The 19,605-nt window shown below is 35.9% G+C and overlaps 1 long non-coding RNA gene across 1 annotated transcript in view; it reads right to left on the bottom strand.

The window, feature by feature from the left end:
- Nucleotides 1–222: 222 nt before the first annotated feature.
- LOC104008434 (uncharacterized) overlaps nt 223–19,605 on the bottom strand; it is a 332,847-nt gene continuing 313,464 nt past the window's right edge. Inside the window, exons 5-6 of the long non-coding RNA XR_010147513.1 lie at nt 4,074–4,193; nt 223–2,422 (exon numbers count right to left, since the gene is read on the bottom strand). This is a non-coding gene — a long non-coding RNA (uncharacterized LOC104008434). The remainder of the gene's footprint in view (nt 2,423–4,073; nt 4,194–19,605) is intronic.

Genomic DNA, 19,605 nt, shown 5'->3' with positions numbered 1-19,605 from the left:
CCTCAGGTATTCTTTTGTAACAACGCAAACAAAATAATACACCCACATATTGCCTACAGCATTCACACTTCAGTTCTTATGAATCCTAAGACATATGATATAACTTTTACTACCTAACCTTATAGCAGTGTGTGTCAGTCTTATAGCCATGATAATCTTTTTGTTTTTTGTTGAATAGGGCTATTATATGTTTTAGGTAATAAGAATGAAGACTTTCAAAAATGTGATTTATTATTTTATTTATAGGTAGGTAAAATCGTTTCTGTAAAACTTTAAAACATTTCTTTTACTATTATTATTATACTTTAAGTTCTAGGGTACATGGGCACAATGTGCAGGTTTGTAACATAGGCATACATTTGCCATGTTGGTTTGCTGCACCCATCAACTTGTCATTTACATTGGGTATTTCTCCTAATGCTATCCCTCCCCCAGACCCCCACCCCCGAAAAGGCCGTGGTGTGGGATGATCCCCTCCCTGTGTCCATGTGCTCTCATTGTTCAACTCCCACTTATGAGTGAGAACATGTGGTATTTGGTTTTCTGTCCTTGTGATAGTTTGCTGAGAATGATGGTTTCCAGCTTCATCTATGTCCCTGAAAAGGACATTAACTCATCCTTTTTTATGGCTGCATAGTATTTCATGGTATATATGTGCCACATTTTCTTTACTCATTCTATTACTGATGGACATTTGGGTTGGTTCCAAGTCTTTGCTATTGTGAACAGTGCCGCAATAAACATATGTGTGCATGTGTCTTTATAGTAGCATGATTTATAATCCTTTGGATATACACCCAGTAATGGGATTGCTGGGTCAAGTGGTATTTCTAGTTCTAGATCCTTGAGGAATCACTGTCTTCCACAATGGTTCAACTAATTTACACTCCCAAGAACAGTGTAAAACTTTCGTATTTCTCCACATCCTCTCCAGCATCTGTTGTTTCTTGACTTTTTAATGATCACCATTCTAACTGGCATGAGATGGTATCTCATTGTGGTTTTGATTTGCATTTATTTGATGACCAGTGATGATGAGCATTTTTTCATATGTCTGTTGACTGCATAAATGTCTCCTATTGAGAAGTATCTGTTCATATCCTTTGCCCACTTTTTGCTGGGGGTGTTTGTTTTTTTCTTGTAAATTTGTTTAAGTTCTTTGTAGATTCTGGGTATTAGTTCTGTGTCAGATGGATAGATTGCAGACATTTTCTTTCATTCTGTAGGTTGCCTGTTCACTCTGATGATAGTTATTTCTGAGGCCTCTGTTCTGTTCCATTGGACTATATATCTGTTTTTGTACCAGTACCATGCTGTTTTGGTTACTGTAGCCTTGTAGTATAGTTTGAAGTCAGGTAGCGTGATGCCTCTAGCTTTGTTGTTTTTGCTTAGGACTGTCTTGTCTATGCAGGTTCTTTTTTGGTTCTCTATAAAATTTAAAGTAGTTTTTTTCTAATTATGTGAAGAAAGTCAGTAGTAGCTTGATGGGGGTAGCGTTAAATGTATAAATTACTTTGGGCAGTATGGCCATTTTCACAATATTGATTCTTCCTATCCATTAGCATAGTATGTTCTTCCATTTGTTTGTGTCCTCTTTCATTTCATTGAGCAGTGGCTTGTAGTTCTCCTTGAAGAGGTCCTTCACATCCCTTGTAAGTTGTATTCCAAGATATTTAATTCTCTTTGTAGCAATTGTGAATGAGAGTTCACTCATAATTTGGCTCTCTGTTTGTCTGTTATTGGTGTTTAGGAATGCTTGTGATTTTTGCACACTGATTTTTTCCAACATAGGGACTTTGGGGGGATACCTTCAAACCGTATCATATGTCAATGAAGCCTCAAAAAGCTGTTAAAATTTGTGATTTAATTAGCCACATTTGCAGGTCTAGACTATTAAAAGCATTCAAGATATTTGCAAAGTTACTGAAGTCATGTGCCATGATTAAATATAGTATATGCTCTGGATATGGAAGAGGAAATGGAAGCACTTGTGTTATGTTGTCAGTGTTCCACATGATGTGACTGCTACAAGGATTCCATTTGCTCCATGTCATCTGATCCAGTCATAGTGAAATCCAGTAGAATTTACAGGCCATTTAGAAGGATAGGGTAAGGTACTTTGTTGAGAAAAATAAGTCTAGGCAGGCAGATGATTAAACAGTAATATTTATATCTAACTTTCACATCTTTCATGATATTTTATAGTCATCTTGTAATGAATCTTTCTTAAGTCACAATTGTCATGATTTTATTGAAACGTAATTGGTGCTCAAGAAGCTTAAATATTTTTGGAAGAAATGATGGGGCACTTCCAAGATGGCCAAATAGGAAAAGCTCCTGTCTACAGCTCCCAGGGAGAACAATGTAGAAGACAGGTGATTTCTCCATGTCCAACTGAGGTACCTGGTTCATCTCACTGGGACTGGTAGAGACACAACAAAAGAAGAGAATTTTAGGCCAATGTCCCTGATGAACATTGATGTGAAAATCCTCAATGAAATACTGGCAAACCGAACCCAGCAGCACATCAAAAAGCTTATCCACCATATTCAAGTTGGCTTCATCCCTGGGATGCAAGACTAGTTCAACATACACAAATTAATAAATGTAGTCCATCACATAAACAGAACCAATGACCAAAGCCACATGGTCATCTCAATAGATGCAGAAAAGGCCTTCAACAAAATTCTACAGCCTTCTATGCTAAAAACTCTCAATAAACTAGGTATTGATGGACCGTATCTCAAAATAATGAAAGCTATTTATGACAAACTCACAGCCAATATCATACTGAATGGGAGAAAACTGAAAGGATTCCCTTTGAAAACCGGCACAAGACAAGGATGCCCTCTTTCACCACTCCTATTCAACATAGTATTGGAAGTTCTGGCCAGGGAAATCAGGCAGGAGAAAGAAATAAAGGGTATTCAATTAGGAAAAAAGAAAGTCAAATTGTCTCTGTTTCAAGGTAACATGAATGTATACTTAGCAAACCCTATCGTTTCAGCCCCAAATCTCCTTAAGCTGACAAGCAACTAAAGCAAAATCTCAGGATACAAAATCAATGCAGAGGGAAATTCCTTCTATTCTTATTTGGTGGAGTTGTTTTTGTTTTTTCAGGAATAGAAGTTGAATTTCAACAAATACTTTTCTACATTTATTGATATAAACATTCTTTTTCTTTGGCTGGTTTGATAATGTGATAAATCACATTGATTCATTTTTGAATGTCAAAACAAGATTTATTCCTGATATAAATCCAATTTGATCATGATGTGTTGTCCATTTCACACAATGTTGAATTTAATTTACTAAGAACTGGCTAGGAATTTTTCCATGTATGTTCATAAGGGATATTGGTCTGTAATGGTATTTTTGTAATATTTTTGTCTGGCTTTGACAAAACCCATAAAATGAGTTGTAAGTATTCTCTTCTTTTCAATTTTCTAGAAGAAATGAACAATTTGTGTATGACCATTACTTTTCTAGTTTTTAAAATGCTTGATAGACCAGTGAAGCCATAAACTCCAGGCTTGAAGTTTTCTTTGTGGGAAAGTTTATAACTGGAAATTCAATTTCTTCATAAGATAAAGGGCTATTCTGGTTATCTATGTCTTCTTGAGTGAGCTTTGATAATGTGGATCTTTCAAGGAATTTGCCCACTTTATTTAAGTTGTCAAGTTTAGCGTTGCAAAATTGTTTATTAAATTTAGTGTAAAAAGTAATTAAAGTTAAATTAAATGTAAAATTCTCAATCACACTAGCAGATATTGAGGATAATCCTCAATAAATACCTGTGGCTCTTCACTCCTACATTGGACAGCACAGATATAGAACATTACCATCATGGTAGAAAAGTTCTATTGGCAGCTCAGGAGATGATATTAACAGTTAATTTAAGTGGCATGTATAATAAAACTCATTCTTGTATGTTATTAATTAGGGTTTAAGATTGGGAATAAGTCAGCTCAAGCTAAGAAGTGAGATTTGTCCGCAAAATCAATTTAGTCCTACGAAGGTTTTCATTTTTAATTATACTTTTAATCTGGAAGGTAGAAATTAGATCCACATACTTATTTGCAGAGATTCAATTCCCTTTTAGTGTAGGCTTTATCTAAGTAGACAGTACTTTCTGCATTCAGTAGGGCAAGTTGCAGAGTGAAGATGTCCTCCCCTACTTGACTTGGTGAAGCCTAGGAAAGAAGGAAGTATATTTAAAACAAAAACCATTACCATAGATCTTCTAATCATGAAGTTCTACCCTTTGAGAAAAAATGTCACTCTGTGAGTATTTTGTGGCTCTGTAAAGTCTTTTTCACAGAGAATTTTTCTGACTCATTGCTGAAAAAGATGGTTTGGTATGTATTTATACTGAAATATGGATATGCTTTAGCTATCCTGAAACCTACAAATCAGAATTTCCATGGTGAAACCATCACTTGTTATAGGGAATGATATTTTAATGGGTTAGGGAAATTCAGAAAGCTGCCCTGAGAAGAATTTCCTCTTTGTCTTGCTTGCATTTCTAAATGATTTGTTTCAAGTGGTTTGCCCTGTTGATGAGTATGTGTTCTGATTGTTCACACCAAAGCAGAGATAATCAATTAAATGTAACATCTTGACCTAAAGAATTGGTGTTTTTTCAGGACTGGTCTTATGGGAACGGAAAAAAAATCTTTACAATTTAGGATTGGTGAGAACCTTTACTTTTCTTACCTGGAAGAGTAATCAGAAGCTCTTTTTCTATTCATTTGATTAACATTGCTTGATAGCTTTGTTTTTTAGCCATCCATATTTTCATACCCAGGAGATTTGCTCTTAAAAACTGAGTATTCATTTTCCACGGTGTTGGGTAATTTAGAGCTTATTTGGGACAAAACAGATTTGGGCTTGAATGTCCTTAGCTATGTTATTCAGTGGATCTGACCCTCAATTCCTGAACTCTAAAATTGGGGATTAAATAAACCTTATGAGAAGATAGTAAAAGCACAGTAATTACATGCCTGTAATTTACTGTCACACAAATTTGTATCCATAAAGTTAGGTCTGCCAATTTCTTAGCAAGTTAATCTTGTAAGCATATAAATCTAAGTATCCTCATTTGTATAAGCACACACACACATATATCATATGTAATCATATTGTTATGTAGATTAAATGTAATAGCATTGTAAAGTACTTAGTACAGTGCCTGGTTTAAAAAATAGAACATATCCTTGTTTTTATCAGTAGCTTATTGGCAAGTAGATAACATACTGTAACTGAAATTTAGTAGATGCTTGACAAATTTTACTTCCCTTTCATTCTCCTCATCTAACCCATTACTTTTAATTCAAGTTTTGCTTTATTAAAAGCAAATACTTTCAGCTCTTTGTATATATATTTTTTTACTTTTCATCTTTTGCTTTGTTCCTTTCTTTCTTTTTCTAGTCAGATTAGACTAATTACTTACAGAAAAATCCACAGATATTATTTTACGGGTATCCAAATTTGGAATTTTAGACCTTGTCTATATGAAAACTTTTCAGCAATTTTTATCTGTACATAACTATACATTGCAGAAGTTGTTTAAAAAAGCAGTGCCTGAGCAAGTCACACATGGAACATAGGATAATGAAGGAGAAATACTACTGAACTATTACTTATAGAGCATAGTAACAAAAATGTTGTAGTTCAGTTTGCAATGTTGGAGACAAAAGACATTTTCACTTAGGATTCCCTTCCAGTCAACAAGTGACATTTAGGGATGTCAAACTGCGTTCCTATTATCAAATATTACAGAATTTTTATAGAAATGAGGAATATAGATCAGATGATCAGGTTAAAGAGGGAGTTGCAGTTTCATTAAATTACTCCTATGCTGTCAGAGAAAAGAGAAAGTTGGAAGGATTATACTCTATAGAAACCAATGTTCAATATTATAACTAGTAGAAAAATTAAGCAAGTGCATAATCAAATAATGAGACTGTCAGATGAATAGTTATGAGATGAACAGAACATGTGGGGACCAGGATTCATATTGGATGCAAGTATTTTAATTTCTCAAGCGTGTCACACCCTTTTATTAATAAAAATCCATAGTCACTCCCAATTTTAAAGTTTATTTTGAGTAGATTTCCTTGGTTATTGTACAATAATACAGTTTAGTGTTATGTTTACACTATACTGTAGTCTATTAAGTAGTAATAGCATTATATCTTAAAAACAATGTAAATAATACATTTTTAAGAATCATTTTTTATTAATGAATCATTTTGATTTTCATAAAGTTTCAAATGAAAGAGGTTTTCTACACATTAGTATAAATATATGCTTGACTTTATGGACCCTACAAACTTGTAATAGTCAGCAGTTCTGGTGCTTCAATACAGATATATTTTAAGTAGTCAACTTTGCTAGTAAAGAAATACATTTTGAAATAAAACAATATGCCTTGCTAAGTTATGAAATTTGCAAAAAATTATTTTTAAAGATTTTTAATGTATTTTTAAAAATAAATTTACTATATACTTGATATAATAAATAAATATATAAATAAATAATTGTAATACATTTATGATATATTAATTAATGTAAATATATCATAAATTTATAATAATATAAATAATAATACATAGTTACTATACATTAATATAAATGATCATATAAATATGATGATATATATATACTATATAATACATGCTTGTTTATAATAAATATTAAATACTGGGAAAAATAACAAAATATTAATAGTGGTTTTCTTGTAGTTGGAGGAATTATAGGAATATATGATAGATAAAATCTTTATAAATTGTTATGTTCTCTACAGGAAAAGATGTGCTAATTTAAAATATAAAGAAGCAAACATTCTTAGAGAGAGAGGAAGCGGGAGGGCAGGAGCAATTCCAGTGGTCTAAGTAGGCACAACAGGTAGTCAGTACACTTTTCAGAATGCTGTTTTATCTCGGTTGATTTCCCTTATGAATCTTCTAAACCTTGCACATGTTTACCTTTGATTGAGTATAAGCAGAAATTTAGTTTCCTTGAAGAAATGGCTTTGCCTGATGATATGGTTTGGATCTATGTCTCCACCCAAATGTCATGTCCAGTTGTAATCCCCAGTGTTGGAGGAGTAGCCTGGTGGGAGGTGATTGGATCATGAGGGTGGATTCTTCATGAATGGTTTAGCACTATCCCCTTGGTGCTGTTCTCCTAATATATGTCTCACGAGATCTGGTTGTTTGAAAGTGTGTAGCATGGGGCCCCTCACTCTCTCTTGCTCCTGCTCCCACGATGTGAGAAGTCTTGCTCCACCTTTGCCTTCTGTCATGAGTGGAAGTTTTTTGAGGCTTCCCCAGAAGCAGATGCAGCTATGCTTCCTGCATGGCCTGAAGAAATGTGAGTCAATTAAGACTAGCCTGACCAACATGGTGAAACCCCCTCTCTATCAAAAATACAAAAATTAGCTGGGCGTGATGGTGGGTACTTGTAATCCCAACTACTTGGGAGGCTGAGGCAAGAGAATAGCTTGAACCCGGGAGGCAGAGGTTGCAGTGAGCCGAGATCATGCCATTGCAGTCCAGCCTGGGCGACAAAAGACAAACAAAAAAACTGTGTCTCAAAAGACAAACAAAAAAAAACTATTTTCTTTATAAATTACCCAGTCTCGAGTGTTTCTTTACAGCAATGAAAGAACATACTAATACACCTGATCTTCTATAATCTAGGATCAAGGAGAGCTGGTATTAAAGAGCTAAAACTTGGCCAGGCCCCAGGAACTTTGCTAGTGTAGCAGACTGACAATATCCTAGGTAATTGCATAGCTCTTGCTGCTCTCAATCTGTTTTTGCATCCAAAGGGCTATGATAGTGCACCTGATATTTGAAGCTTTTATCATTCCAGTTTGCCTTTACAAACTTCCTAAAATGGTAATATAGGGTGGGAAATTCTGGCTTGAACAACCATCCATTATTATCCCAGACATATTGTGGCTGCTGCCGGTAATGATTGCTGAGCTGTTCTATTAAAGGCAACATATTACTCCGCAAAGTTTATGAGAGTAGTCTTGCTGAAACAAGCAAATACCTTCTATTATGCTAATGTTCTATTTATATAACAAATAGCTGGCCTCTGGCCCTGCTTTGTCCTCTTATGTGTGTCTGGGCTGTTGGGTTTGCATGTTGGTGAATATTTTTAGGCTCCTTAAAGCAGCCAGAACAGCAGTCAATGCAGGATCATCCTGACAGCCTGTTTTAGATCTTGACACCTGATGCTTTCTCTGAGTGCTTTATAAAAGCAGCATTTATAATTTCCATCTCTAATACAGTCATAAAAATCTGATGTATCTTTTCAGAAGAGAGCTTTGCTATAAAGAGGGAAAATTGAAGTAAATTAAGTCAGGGAGCTTTTTGAGCCATCAAGTAAGATGTTGTATACCATCATGACACTTCAACCCACAACTTGGTGCTAAATATTATCAATTGAGCTGATGAGCTGTGTCTGCATAAAAGTAAGAATACTAAGCTAGTCAAATACCTTTCTAAGAAGCTTGCCTTATCATAGTCTATTTTTCCAAGCACTTAATCAAGGGCATTTATTTCTCACAGTTGCAGTAAAAGTGGAAGTATCAATAAAGACCAATTGTTTATTAGAAATTGCTCAGTGTTGAGCAGAGAAATTTGCAGAAATCTTAAGCTTCATCCATTCAGGTATTCATAAAAGCTTCAGATGCCTTCATAATTAGAAGCTTATTGCAATTAAACACCAATAGTTTCTTTCTTTGCATGATTGCAGAAAGAAGGATGAACAGAAATGGATAAATGAAAAATATTATACTGCATAAACTAATTCTTAATGTACTTGCTCTGCTGTGTTAGTAACTAGCAGCTTTGTTTTGTCTCCAAATGTCCTTTCCAACTGTATTCATGAGGGAAAATATTTCCATGCATTTGGATGAAAACTTATGAATTTCCTCTGACTTTTCTCCTCACACTGAGATAAGAAATAGATTTATAACTTCTTAAAGTCTCAAATCTAGCTTTAATTTAGAGATTAGATTAGATAGCCAAGTCCAAGATATTATTTACACATTTCAATCGTGATTCAAAGGTAAGTGTCCTCCCTCCTTCCTATATCCCCAAAGTAAAGACTGAAGTTGTCTATAGGAATGGAGATACAGCCAGATCTTTCTCCTTTATTCCACTCACCTCCTTTGTCTTTCATACAAGAGTGGGAAAAGTTAGTGTGGGGGCCATAGGCTCCTGGTCCCCTAAAGGTTTGCTAAAAATCACTAACATGATTAATAAGAGAAAAGGCATACAAATGTATTTAGCATAGATACATTGGAGCCTTTAGAATGAAAATCTAATTTCTCAAAGAGTTATAGAAACTTAATATACCATTTTGAGGTTATGGAATGAATGGGGGCTTATATTCTGGCCAGCAAAGGTGACCTTGTTATGTAGCGAAGCCTCCCCTAGAAAGAATAGATGGTAAATGTTTCTTTTCAGTCTTTTAAAGGTGTCAGAGTCTCAATCCCTCCCGGATCTGGGGAAAGGTGTAGAAAGGGAGGAGGCATGACTGTATTAGTGGAGATTATCTATAGATGGAAATTTTCCCCACTTAATTCAGCTTTGCAAGGCCACTTCTGTCAGGATGGCTAAGGGCAGCCATTTCAAAATATGTCAAAGAAATATATTTTGGTGTATTTTTTTAAAATTTCCTTCAATAGGAAGAGGAGATGAGAGGATAAGGCAATTTTAAATCATGACATCTTTGTGTGAAACATTATATCTGTGATGATGAATCCTAAGTTATATTACTGGCTTGGATTTCTCCCTTAATCTCTAGACTCATATTTCAAACTGCCTACTCAGCATGCTCACTTGGATTTCTAATACTCATCTTAAATTTAAGATGTCCAAAGATCAACCAATACCTTTCCCCTAAAACTTCTTCCACCTCCAGTCTACTCAATCTCAGGGAATCATCTTTCCAGTTGTTGAGTCTTTGGAGTCATCCTTGATTCTCTCTTCTTTTCATACATTCAATTTTTCAGGAAATCTTGTGGATGCTGCCTTCAATATACATCCAGAATTCACAACTTCTACTGCTACTAGTGGACTCCAAGCCACTACAATCTCCCATCTATATTATTTTCTTCAACCTGCTCTCTTTGTCTCTACCCTTGTCCCTTTGTTCTTAATTAGAAGCTAGTGTGATCCTTGCTTAAAGCCCTGAAATGACTCTGTTTTACTCATAGCAAAAGCAAAGTTGTTAGAATGAACTATAAAGCCCAACATAATCTGGTCCCCATGATCTCTCAGACTTCATCTATGATTAGGTTTCCTTGCTGTATTAGCACAGCTACATTGGCCTTTTTCTTGTTCCTTAAGCATGCCAGGAAAATTTCCATCATTTGGGTGTTTGTACTGGCTGTTTCTTCTACCTGTGTGCTTACTTCATTATCTCCTTCAAATCATTCCTCAAATTGTTACCTTCTTTTACTAATGATGACTACCCTGTCTACCCTGGCATTCCTCATTCTCCTTAGTCTGACCTTTGTTTTTTTTTCACTTTTTAAAATTATATTTTAAGTTCTAGGATACATGTGCACAATGTGCAGGTTTGATACATAGGTATACATGTGACATGTTGGTTTGCTGCACTCATCAACTCATCATTTACATTAGGTATCTCTCCTAATGCTATCCCTCCCCTAGCCCCCCACCTACCGACAGGCCCAGTGTGTGATGTTCCCCGCCCTGTGTCCAAGTGATCTCATTGTTCAATTCCCACCTGTGAGTGAGAACATGCGGTGTTTGGTTTTCTGTCCTTGTGATAGTTTGCTGAGAATGATGGTTTCCAGTTTCATCCATGACCCTGCAAAGGACAGGAACATATCTTTTTTCATGGCTACATAGTATTCCATGGTGTATATGTGCCAAATTTTCTTAATCCAGTCTATCATTGTTGGACATTTGGGTTGGTTCCAAGTCTTTGCTATTGTGAATAGTGCTGAAATAAACATACGTGTGCATTTGTCTTTATAGTAGCATGATTTATAATCCTTTGGGTATATACCCAGTAATGGGATTGCTGGGTCAAATGGTATTTCGAGTTCTAGATCCTTGAGGAATTGCCACGGTGTCTTCCACAATGGTTGAACTAATTTACACTCCCATCAACAGTGTAAAAGCATTCCTATTCCTCCACATCCTCTCCAGTATCTGTTGTTTCCTGACTGTTTAGTGATCGCCATTCTAACTGATGTGAGATGGTATCTCATTGTGGTTTTGATTTGCACTTCTCTGATGGCCAGTGATGATGAGCATTTTTTCATGTGATCCCTCCAGTAATGTGGTATTGCTTTCAGTTTAGTATTTTCCTTGGTAGAGACAGGTCTAGTGGCTTACACTTAGCCTTTCCTACCACAATAGCTCTCAATATACAGATGAGAAAACCAATGTGGGGATTCTTCCCTGGTTGCTCAGCATGTCTATACCAATTCTGAATTTTAAAACTGGGAAAATAAGCACAGGATAGTTTTGGAGATTATATAAATCAGGGTTCTCCAGAGAAAAAGAACGTGTAGGATGTTTGTTTATTTGTTAACACATTTATTTTTGAATTAGCTCATGTGATTGTGGAGGATTAGAAAGTCCAAAATAAGATAAGGGAGGCTAGCAGTTTGAGACTCAGAAAAGAGATGCAGTGTGAGTCCAAAGGCAGTCTGCTGGTGAACCAGGACTAGCTGATGTTTAGATTTTCCAATTTGGAAAACTCATTCTTAAGATTTTGTTCCTTTTGAACCACTCTGGGTACCAAAATCTGTATTAGTCCGAGTTCTCCAGAGAAACAGACTGATTAAGAGAGAGAGGTTGATGTTAAGGAATTGGCTCACAAGATTATGGAGGCTAGTGAATCTTAGCAAGTCTGAAATTTATAGGACAGGGAAAGCCAGCAGGCTGGAAATTCAGGTAAGAGTTGATGTTGTAGTATTGAGTCTGAAAACTGGAAACTCAGACAGAATCTCTATGTTGCAATCCAGAAACAGAATTCTTTCCCTGAAAAACTCCAGTCTTTGCACTTAGGCCTTTAATTGATTGGATGATGCCCACCCATATTATATAGAGTAATCTGATTTACTCAAAGTCTACTGATTAAAATGTTAATCACATTGATAAGGTTTGGCTGTGTCCCCACCTAAATCTCATCTTGAGAGACCCAGTGGGAGGTAATTGAATCATGGGGGCAGGCCTTTCCTGTGCTGTTCTGGTGATAATAAGTCTCATGAGATCTGATGGTTTTACAAAGGGGAGTTTCCCTGAAAAAGCTCAATTCTCTTGTCTGCCACCATGTGAGATGTGCCCTTCACCTTCTGCCATGATTGTGAGGCCTTCCCAGCCATGTGGAACTGTAAGTCCATTAAACCTCTTTCTTTTGTAAATTGCCCTGTCTTAGGTATGTCTTTATCAGCAATGTGAAATGGACTAATACACACATCTAAAAAATACCTTCAGAGAAATGTCTAGACTGGTGTCTGATCAAACAACTGGGCATCATAGCCTAGCTAAATTGAACAAATAAAACTAACCTTTACTCAGAACTAATCGTCTAGGAAACTTCAAGGAACACATTTCTGCTTCTTTAGTGGTACCATGGAAACTCTTTTCAGCAGGCCTGAGGCAAAGTTTGGGGATTGGGAACTCACACCATGTAACAGCCTTTTTCAAAATTTTGTCTCCCCAAATCCTCTCTTTGACTTTCTGACATGGTTTTCTTTAATCAGTTTATTGAGGTATAATTTACATATGATATCAGTTTTGACAAATACAGTTGACTCTTAACAGCACAGGTTTGAACTGCATGGGTCCGCTTATACAAGGATTTTCTTCTGCTTCTGTTACCTCTGAGATGCAAGAGCAACTCCTCCTCTTCCTCCTCCTCCTCAGTGTGAAGGTGTTAAGGATGAAACCTTTCAGAGGATTCACTTCCACTTAATAAATAGTAAATATATTTTCTCCTTCTTATGATTCTCTTAGTAACATTTTCTTTTCTCTAGCCTACTTTATTGTAAAAATTAGAGTATATAATACATAGAAAATACAAAATATGTGTTAACCAGCTGTTTATTTTATCAGTAAAGGCTTCCAATCAACAATAGTTTATCAGTAGTTAATATTTAGGGGAGTCAAAAGTTATATATAGATTTTTGACTGCATGGGGGTCAGTGCCCCTAACACTTTTCTTGCTCAGGGGTTAACTGCATATACAGTAATGAAACCACATATCTTTGTGATCATGCATAAGTTGTTTAAATTGCATTTTTTATTTTTAAATATATTTTATCATCTTTGAAGAAGCAAAATAAAATCTAATTTCTTACAGAGTTTGTTGTAAAAAATCAATGATATAAATCACCTAGTATAAGGTCTGGCAAATATTAGAAGCTTGAATTATGTTGGTTCCCCACTTGTCCTCTTGCTGATAGCAAAGGCTTTTGTACATTTTTACATGGCTCAGCAACTAATATGGGGCAGGGCACATAGAAGATGCTGAGTAAATGTTTCTGGAGTGAACAAACATGTCAAATGATTTAAGTATAGAGAAGAGAAAACAATTAATTATAAATTCATTGAGATAATTATATTTCCTTTCTTTTACCTCTGTAATTACTGAGCAACTTTCTCATATTAATTCAGTTCCCAAGAAAACTTCCCTATTAGAAAGAGGATACACTATCCACTTGACTTGAGAATTTTGGTCCATGAGGCAATAAAGTTTCTCATTATAAATCAAGAAATTAGCTTTCAAGTTGTTAATCAATCTCTAGTGAGTTTTACTAGCATCAGTTAGTCCCCTAGAATCAGATCAACCTTGAATAAATGAATAGGAGAGATCTTTTGACATTGAGAAGATGAGGATCATGTTTTAGGCCCATGGAGGCTTTGCAAGGTACCACATAAGCTACCAACAACCTTCTTACTTGGAAATTGGTAAGTTTGTGTTTAGCATTGTGTGTACAGAAGTATCATGGCTGGGCCTTCCCTTATCTTTTCTCTTTGCTTAATTACTGCTTATATTTCTGAGGAAAAACTGCTACAGAATTCAATCTGAGCTCTAGAAGATATATAGTCAGAGATCTGCCCCAAGCTGGTTCCATTAATTGTTGACTGTGTTATCTTCCACTAGGACCCCTCTGTTTACATCAATTATAACAGTCTTCTTTTTACTCCTTCTTGCCTCTCCTTTTCTCAGCCCTGAAATGACTTCTTTTCATCCTTACTTAAACAAATAAATAGTGAAATAATTTTCAAAGCCTGGCTCAGGTATGCTGTCTCCCTGGAGTCTACCTTGATGAGGTTGTTTGCTTATACTGTTTTCTTTATTCTATCAAGGCTTTTCATCAGAATACATAGACACTTTACATTATATTTAGGTAAATTGTAAGTTCATGCAGGAGACTTTATAATGCAATTACAGAAACCTGATTGTGGTATTCAGCACCCTAGATGGCTTCTGGTGACCTTTGCTTTCTATTTCTCTCTTTGCAAAGTTCCATTCCATAATGAATAGGGCTGATGCTGTGTAACCAAGAGAGTAAGGCAGAAGTAATAGTGTGTAACTTCCAATGTTAGTTGGTTAGGTTTTAAAAAGTAGTGCAGCCTTAGTCTTGGGCTCTTGGATATCTCACCCTGGGGGAAGCCAGTTACCATGCCATGAAGACACTCAACGAGTCCTATGGAAAGGCCCATGTGAAAAAAAACTGAGAACTTTTGCCAACAGCCAGCACTAACTTGCCAGCCATGAGTGAGCCACCTTTGAAAGGATTCTCCATTTCAGTTGAGCCACTGAATAAATGCAGTCGAGCCAACATCTAGGAGCAATATCATAAGAGACTCAGCCAGAACATCCCATCTGAGCCACACTTGTAATCCTGCTCATTAGAAACTGAGGGATAATAAGTGATTTTTGTTGTTTTCAACCATTAAATGTTGAAGCCATTCATTATGAACTGCAGATAGCTAATATACAGATTCAAATTGGCTTAAGGAAAGAAAAAGTATCTATTGCTTATGTAGCAGAAAAGTCCAAGGGCATGGCTTTACGGATGGATGAACTCAGGTGCAAAAAAATATTTGTCAGAAATCTGTTTCATCCCATATCTTGGCTTGCTTTTCTCCTTCATTGGTTTCTTTTGCAGACACATTCTTATGAGGAAACTAGATGAACTGAAGAAGCTCCAGTTGTAAATCTTAACATGTTAGCTATATTACTCAGGGCTCTCAATAGGGACAGAACTAATAGGATATATGTATATATGAAAGAGATTTTATTAAGGAGAATTGGCTCACATGATCACACTGCAAGTCCCATGATAGGCTGTCTGTAAGCTAAGGAAGAAAGAAGACAGTAGTGGCTCAAACCGAGTCCAAAAGTCTTCAGTCTGTGACTGAAGGCCTGAGACCCCCTGGCAAACCACTGGTATAAGTTCAAGAGTCCAAAGACTGAAAACCCTGCAGTTATTGGATGAAAGCTGCGGGCAGGAGGAACAGAATGAAGCATCCAGCATGGGAGAAAGATGAAAGCTAGAAGGCTCAGCAAGTCAGCTTCCCCCACTTCTTCTGCCTGCTTTGTTCTACTGTGATGACAGCCTATTGGATGTTGCCTACCCACATTGAAGGTGGCTCTTCCTCTCTCAGTCCACTGACTCAAATGTCAATCTCCTTTGGCAATACCCTCACAGACACACTCAGAAACATACTTTACCAGCTATCTAGGCATGGCATCCTTCAATCCAATCAAGTTGACACCTAATATTAACCATAACATTAGCAATACAGAGAAACAAAGTATCTCTTTCCCAATAGTTTAAGCAAACATTTAGGACTGCATCTTTTTGGCCTGCCTTGGGTTGCGTGCAAGTCTTTGAGGCCAGTGGTTAGACTGGTAGAGGTTAGAGCTAAGTCATTTAACCATCCTTGGAACAAGAGGTGGGGTAGACTTTTACCACTGAACTGTCTTATGGGAAGAAGATGGTATTCAAAAAAGTAATTGAAGGGCTATGTCACTAGAGTGGGTACTGGACTGGAAGAATTACAGACTTCAATTACAGACAATTATAAACTGGAATAATATTCCTAAAGCCCTACTTTGATCATATTACTCATAATATGAAGACTATATTGGTATTTTATCATGCTGGTGATAAAGACATACCTGAGACTGGGCAAATTACAAAAGAAAGAAGTTCACTGAACTTAGTTTCATGTGGCTGGGGAGGCCTCACAATCATGGCAGAAAGTGAAAGACACTCACATGGCAGCAGACAAGAGAGCTTGTGCAAGGTAACTCCCCTTTATAAAACCATCAGATCTCATAAGACTTATTCACTATCATGAGGACAGCATGAGAAAGACTTGCTCCCATAATTCCATTACATGTAGGAATTCAAGATGAGATTTGGGTGGGGACACAGCCAAACCATATCAAAGACCATTTGGTGTCCTTAAATTTTATTTATTAAATATTCATTTGAAAGCTGGGAAAAGTAACATGTGAGCATTGCAACCAGTAAAATATTACAAAGAAACAATGATAATGAAATATGATATATTGATTAATTCAGGCAACATGAATTGAGCACTCTGTGTGCTTTGACACTGTACTAAGTGTTGCAAATTCAGTGGTGAATGAGGGAAGCCTGATTCATCCCTGCTCTCACATAATATGCAGTCTAATGTGAAAAAAGGCACTGAAAAAACAGTTGTATGAATAATATATTAAATACAATGTTAAAGGCTATCAAGGAAAAGTACCAGGCTCTGTGAGAGTATAGAAATATCTTATGTTCAATAAATAAACATGACATTCAGGTAATAGCTGTGGTGTCTTAATCTTAAATTGAAATCTTAGTGCTGCTGCTAGTAACAATCCTAGTTGATTGACTTTGGATAAGACACTTAACTTCTCTAAGTCCTACTTCCCACATAAAATCATTTTTATAAAGATTAAGGGAAATATTGCAATTAGTGTGCTTAGTATAGGTCCCAGCACACAGTAAGTACTTAATAATTGTTTGCTACTTTTATTATTTTGCACACAGGACTTGGCACAGTGTCATGGACTAGTAAATTCATAAACAATGTGTGCTAAAGGGTCATACTATGAGGGGCCTTCTCTAAGCAGATATCTGCATGACTCTTCCTTACATTCTGTAGCAGTTTGCTCCAGTGTCACCATCTCAGTGACACCTTTGCTGACCATTCTAATTTAATTGCAACCCCCACCCTGACTAAAAACCCTCATTGCCTTATCTGTTTTATCTTGTTCTTCTCCATGACACTTATCGCCGTCTTATATACTACATATTCTGCTTATTTATTTATGGTTTGTTTCATCATTAAAATATAAGCTCAATAAGATTATAAAGTTTTGTTCATTTTGTTCACTGATCTTTCCACAGAGCCTCAAATAATGCCTGACATAGAGAAGGCACTGAATATATAATGATCATAGCAACTGAATTTCTCAATCACCTTTTGTTTGCCAGGCACTGTTTTAAGTGTTTTACAATTATTCTTTCATTAAAAATGGATATTAAGACATTATAACGTGCCTTAGCGCAGACACAGGATCAGCACAGGTTATGTAGTTGAACATACATACTCAGGGGCCATGCCAAACTCCACAGTGATGCAGGATCTCCCACGTTGTAGTGTCACAGGTTTTCTGATCCTACCCCTAAAGCATAGTCTCTATTCTATATGAGTAATATGCACTAATAGGGGGACTGTATATAACCAATATGCACTTACATAAAGCCAGATTTCATTTTTGCTGGGATATTTCTTTATGTGTTTGGGAGAGAAAGGTGATGCCTAGAAGAATAAGATTCTGACGACACATACAGCCTAGCCCACCTGATTCGATCCCTGTGGTGAACAGTTATCTCTTTTACTTCCTTCATGCTCCTCATGGGAATACATATATTTCACTTTATTAACTTCAAGTAAATTCTATGCTTTGAAGATCTCTCCATGTTGCCATATATATATCTCTAATTCATTGATTCTGATAACAATTTAATATTCTATAGATTACATTTTATTAAGGAAAAAAGCTGCCTAATAGTAATTTAATTCCCACTTAATGACATTTATTTTACCTTTTCAGGCTGAATAATATTAAGGAAATGACAATAATACAGGAAAGGATGGAATTAGCTAAGAGGAGACAGATACAACTTAGGTGACAAAATCTTTGGAGTTGCCATATTATAGTAAGTCTGCCCAAAGTCCAATTTAAAGAAAATAACGTTTAACAAATCAGAAATTTCTCATCCTTTTGCAATGTGACTTTTCTGCTCCTCCCATCAAGAAGTAGACTTGTATCTGGACTGGCCTCATTACTTGCTTTGTATGGCAGAATGTGATGGAATTAAAATTTTGTGCATTTTTTTGGTTTAAGGTTCTAATTTTGTGGTGGTTTATAGTTCAGCAGTAGGTAACTGATAGAGTCCTGGTATTGTATCTTCTCTGTTTCCTTCTGTCACTGTGACAACTTAACAATCCGTTAATAAAGAATACTAAAAGGTTATTTCAGAATTTTATTCTAGGTAGATAAGGCTCATTAGCTATAACTTTGAGCTGTATTTTGGATTCAGGATTTCCCTTGAATTACCTAAAGCTACACATGCAGAAAGTGTGGGTAGTGAGGGAAGTGCTAGGCAGGAGGGGACTATGTATTGTAAGCTATCACAGATAAAACTTAACAAAGACATTAACTAGACATTAACTAGGACAACAAATGGAACAAAAGGAAAACTATTATGAAGGCAGAATCATTTATCTCTGGGCTGGGAATATCAGAATTCATGGGACTTCCACCTATTTGTGCACACTAATTCAGCTTAGATTATCATACATTTAAATCTAATTTTTTAAGTATCAATCATCTGCAATTCTAATTTTTACCAGTCACATCTTTCATGTAAGAAAATGTGGATTTAGTACAAGATTGATTTCAGTTCAAATTCCATCTCTGCAACTTACTAGCTATACCTTTGAGTAAACAGTATCTTCCAAACCACAATTTCTTCATGTGTAAAATGGTGGCAATGATACATATTTGTGGGATTTTCTAAAGGACAAAAGTAGCCCAATAAATGTAAGTAACTCACACTCTATTCTGAAATGGAGGAGGTTAAATGTAATAAGACCTGTATGATTAATTTTCTTTTCTCTGTCATGTGTTATTGTTGTGTCACTTCTAAAGAATAGGCACTGGTTTGGCTTTCTCTAAATAAAATTCAAGTAATTTACTTATTTTGGATATTTTCCCTGAGTTTTGTCCATGCTGGACTTGAGTTTTCTCTACTCCAATATATGGTTCTTTGATGTTCATTTATACGTCTTTATATTTATGCTGCTTCCTTCAACTTTCACATGTATTTTTTTTTCAAAATCTGATCTTACCACAGCATTTCCTACAGAGCCATTTTACATGCCTCCTTTTTTTGTTTAACTATTTGATTATTTCTGTTCATACAATTAGAACTTTTATTTTTTGAGTCTCCTATCATAACTTCATTTGTTTACAGTTAACCTATGACTGTGGCTTCAT

The sequence above is a fragment of the Pan troglodytes genome, chromosome 9 (assembly GCF_028858775.2).
Source record: "Pan troglodytes isolate AG18354 chromosome 9, NHGRI_mPanTro3-v2.0_pri, whole genome shotgun sequence".
In the NCBI taxonomy this organism is placed as follows: Eukaryota; Metazoa; Chordata; class Mammalia; order Primates; family Hominidae; genus Pan; species Pan troglodytes.
This window is presented reverse-complemented; position numbering and strand designations above follow the sequence as displayed.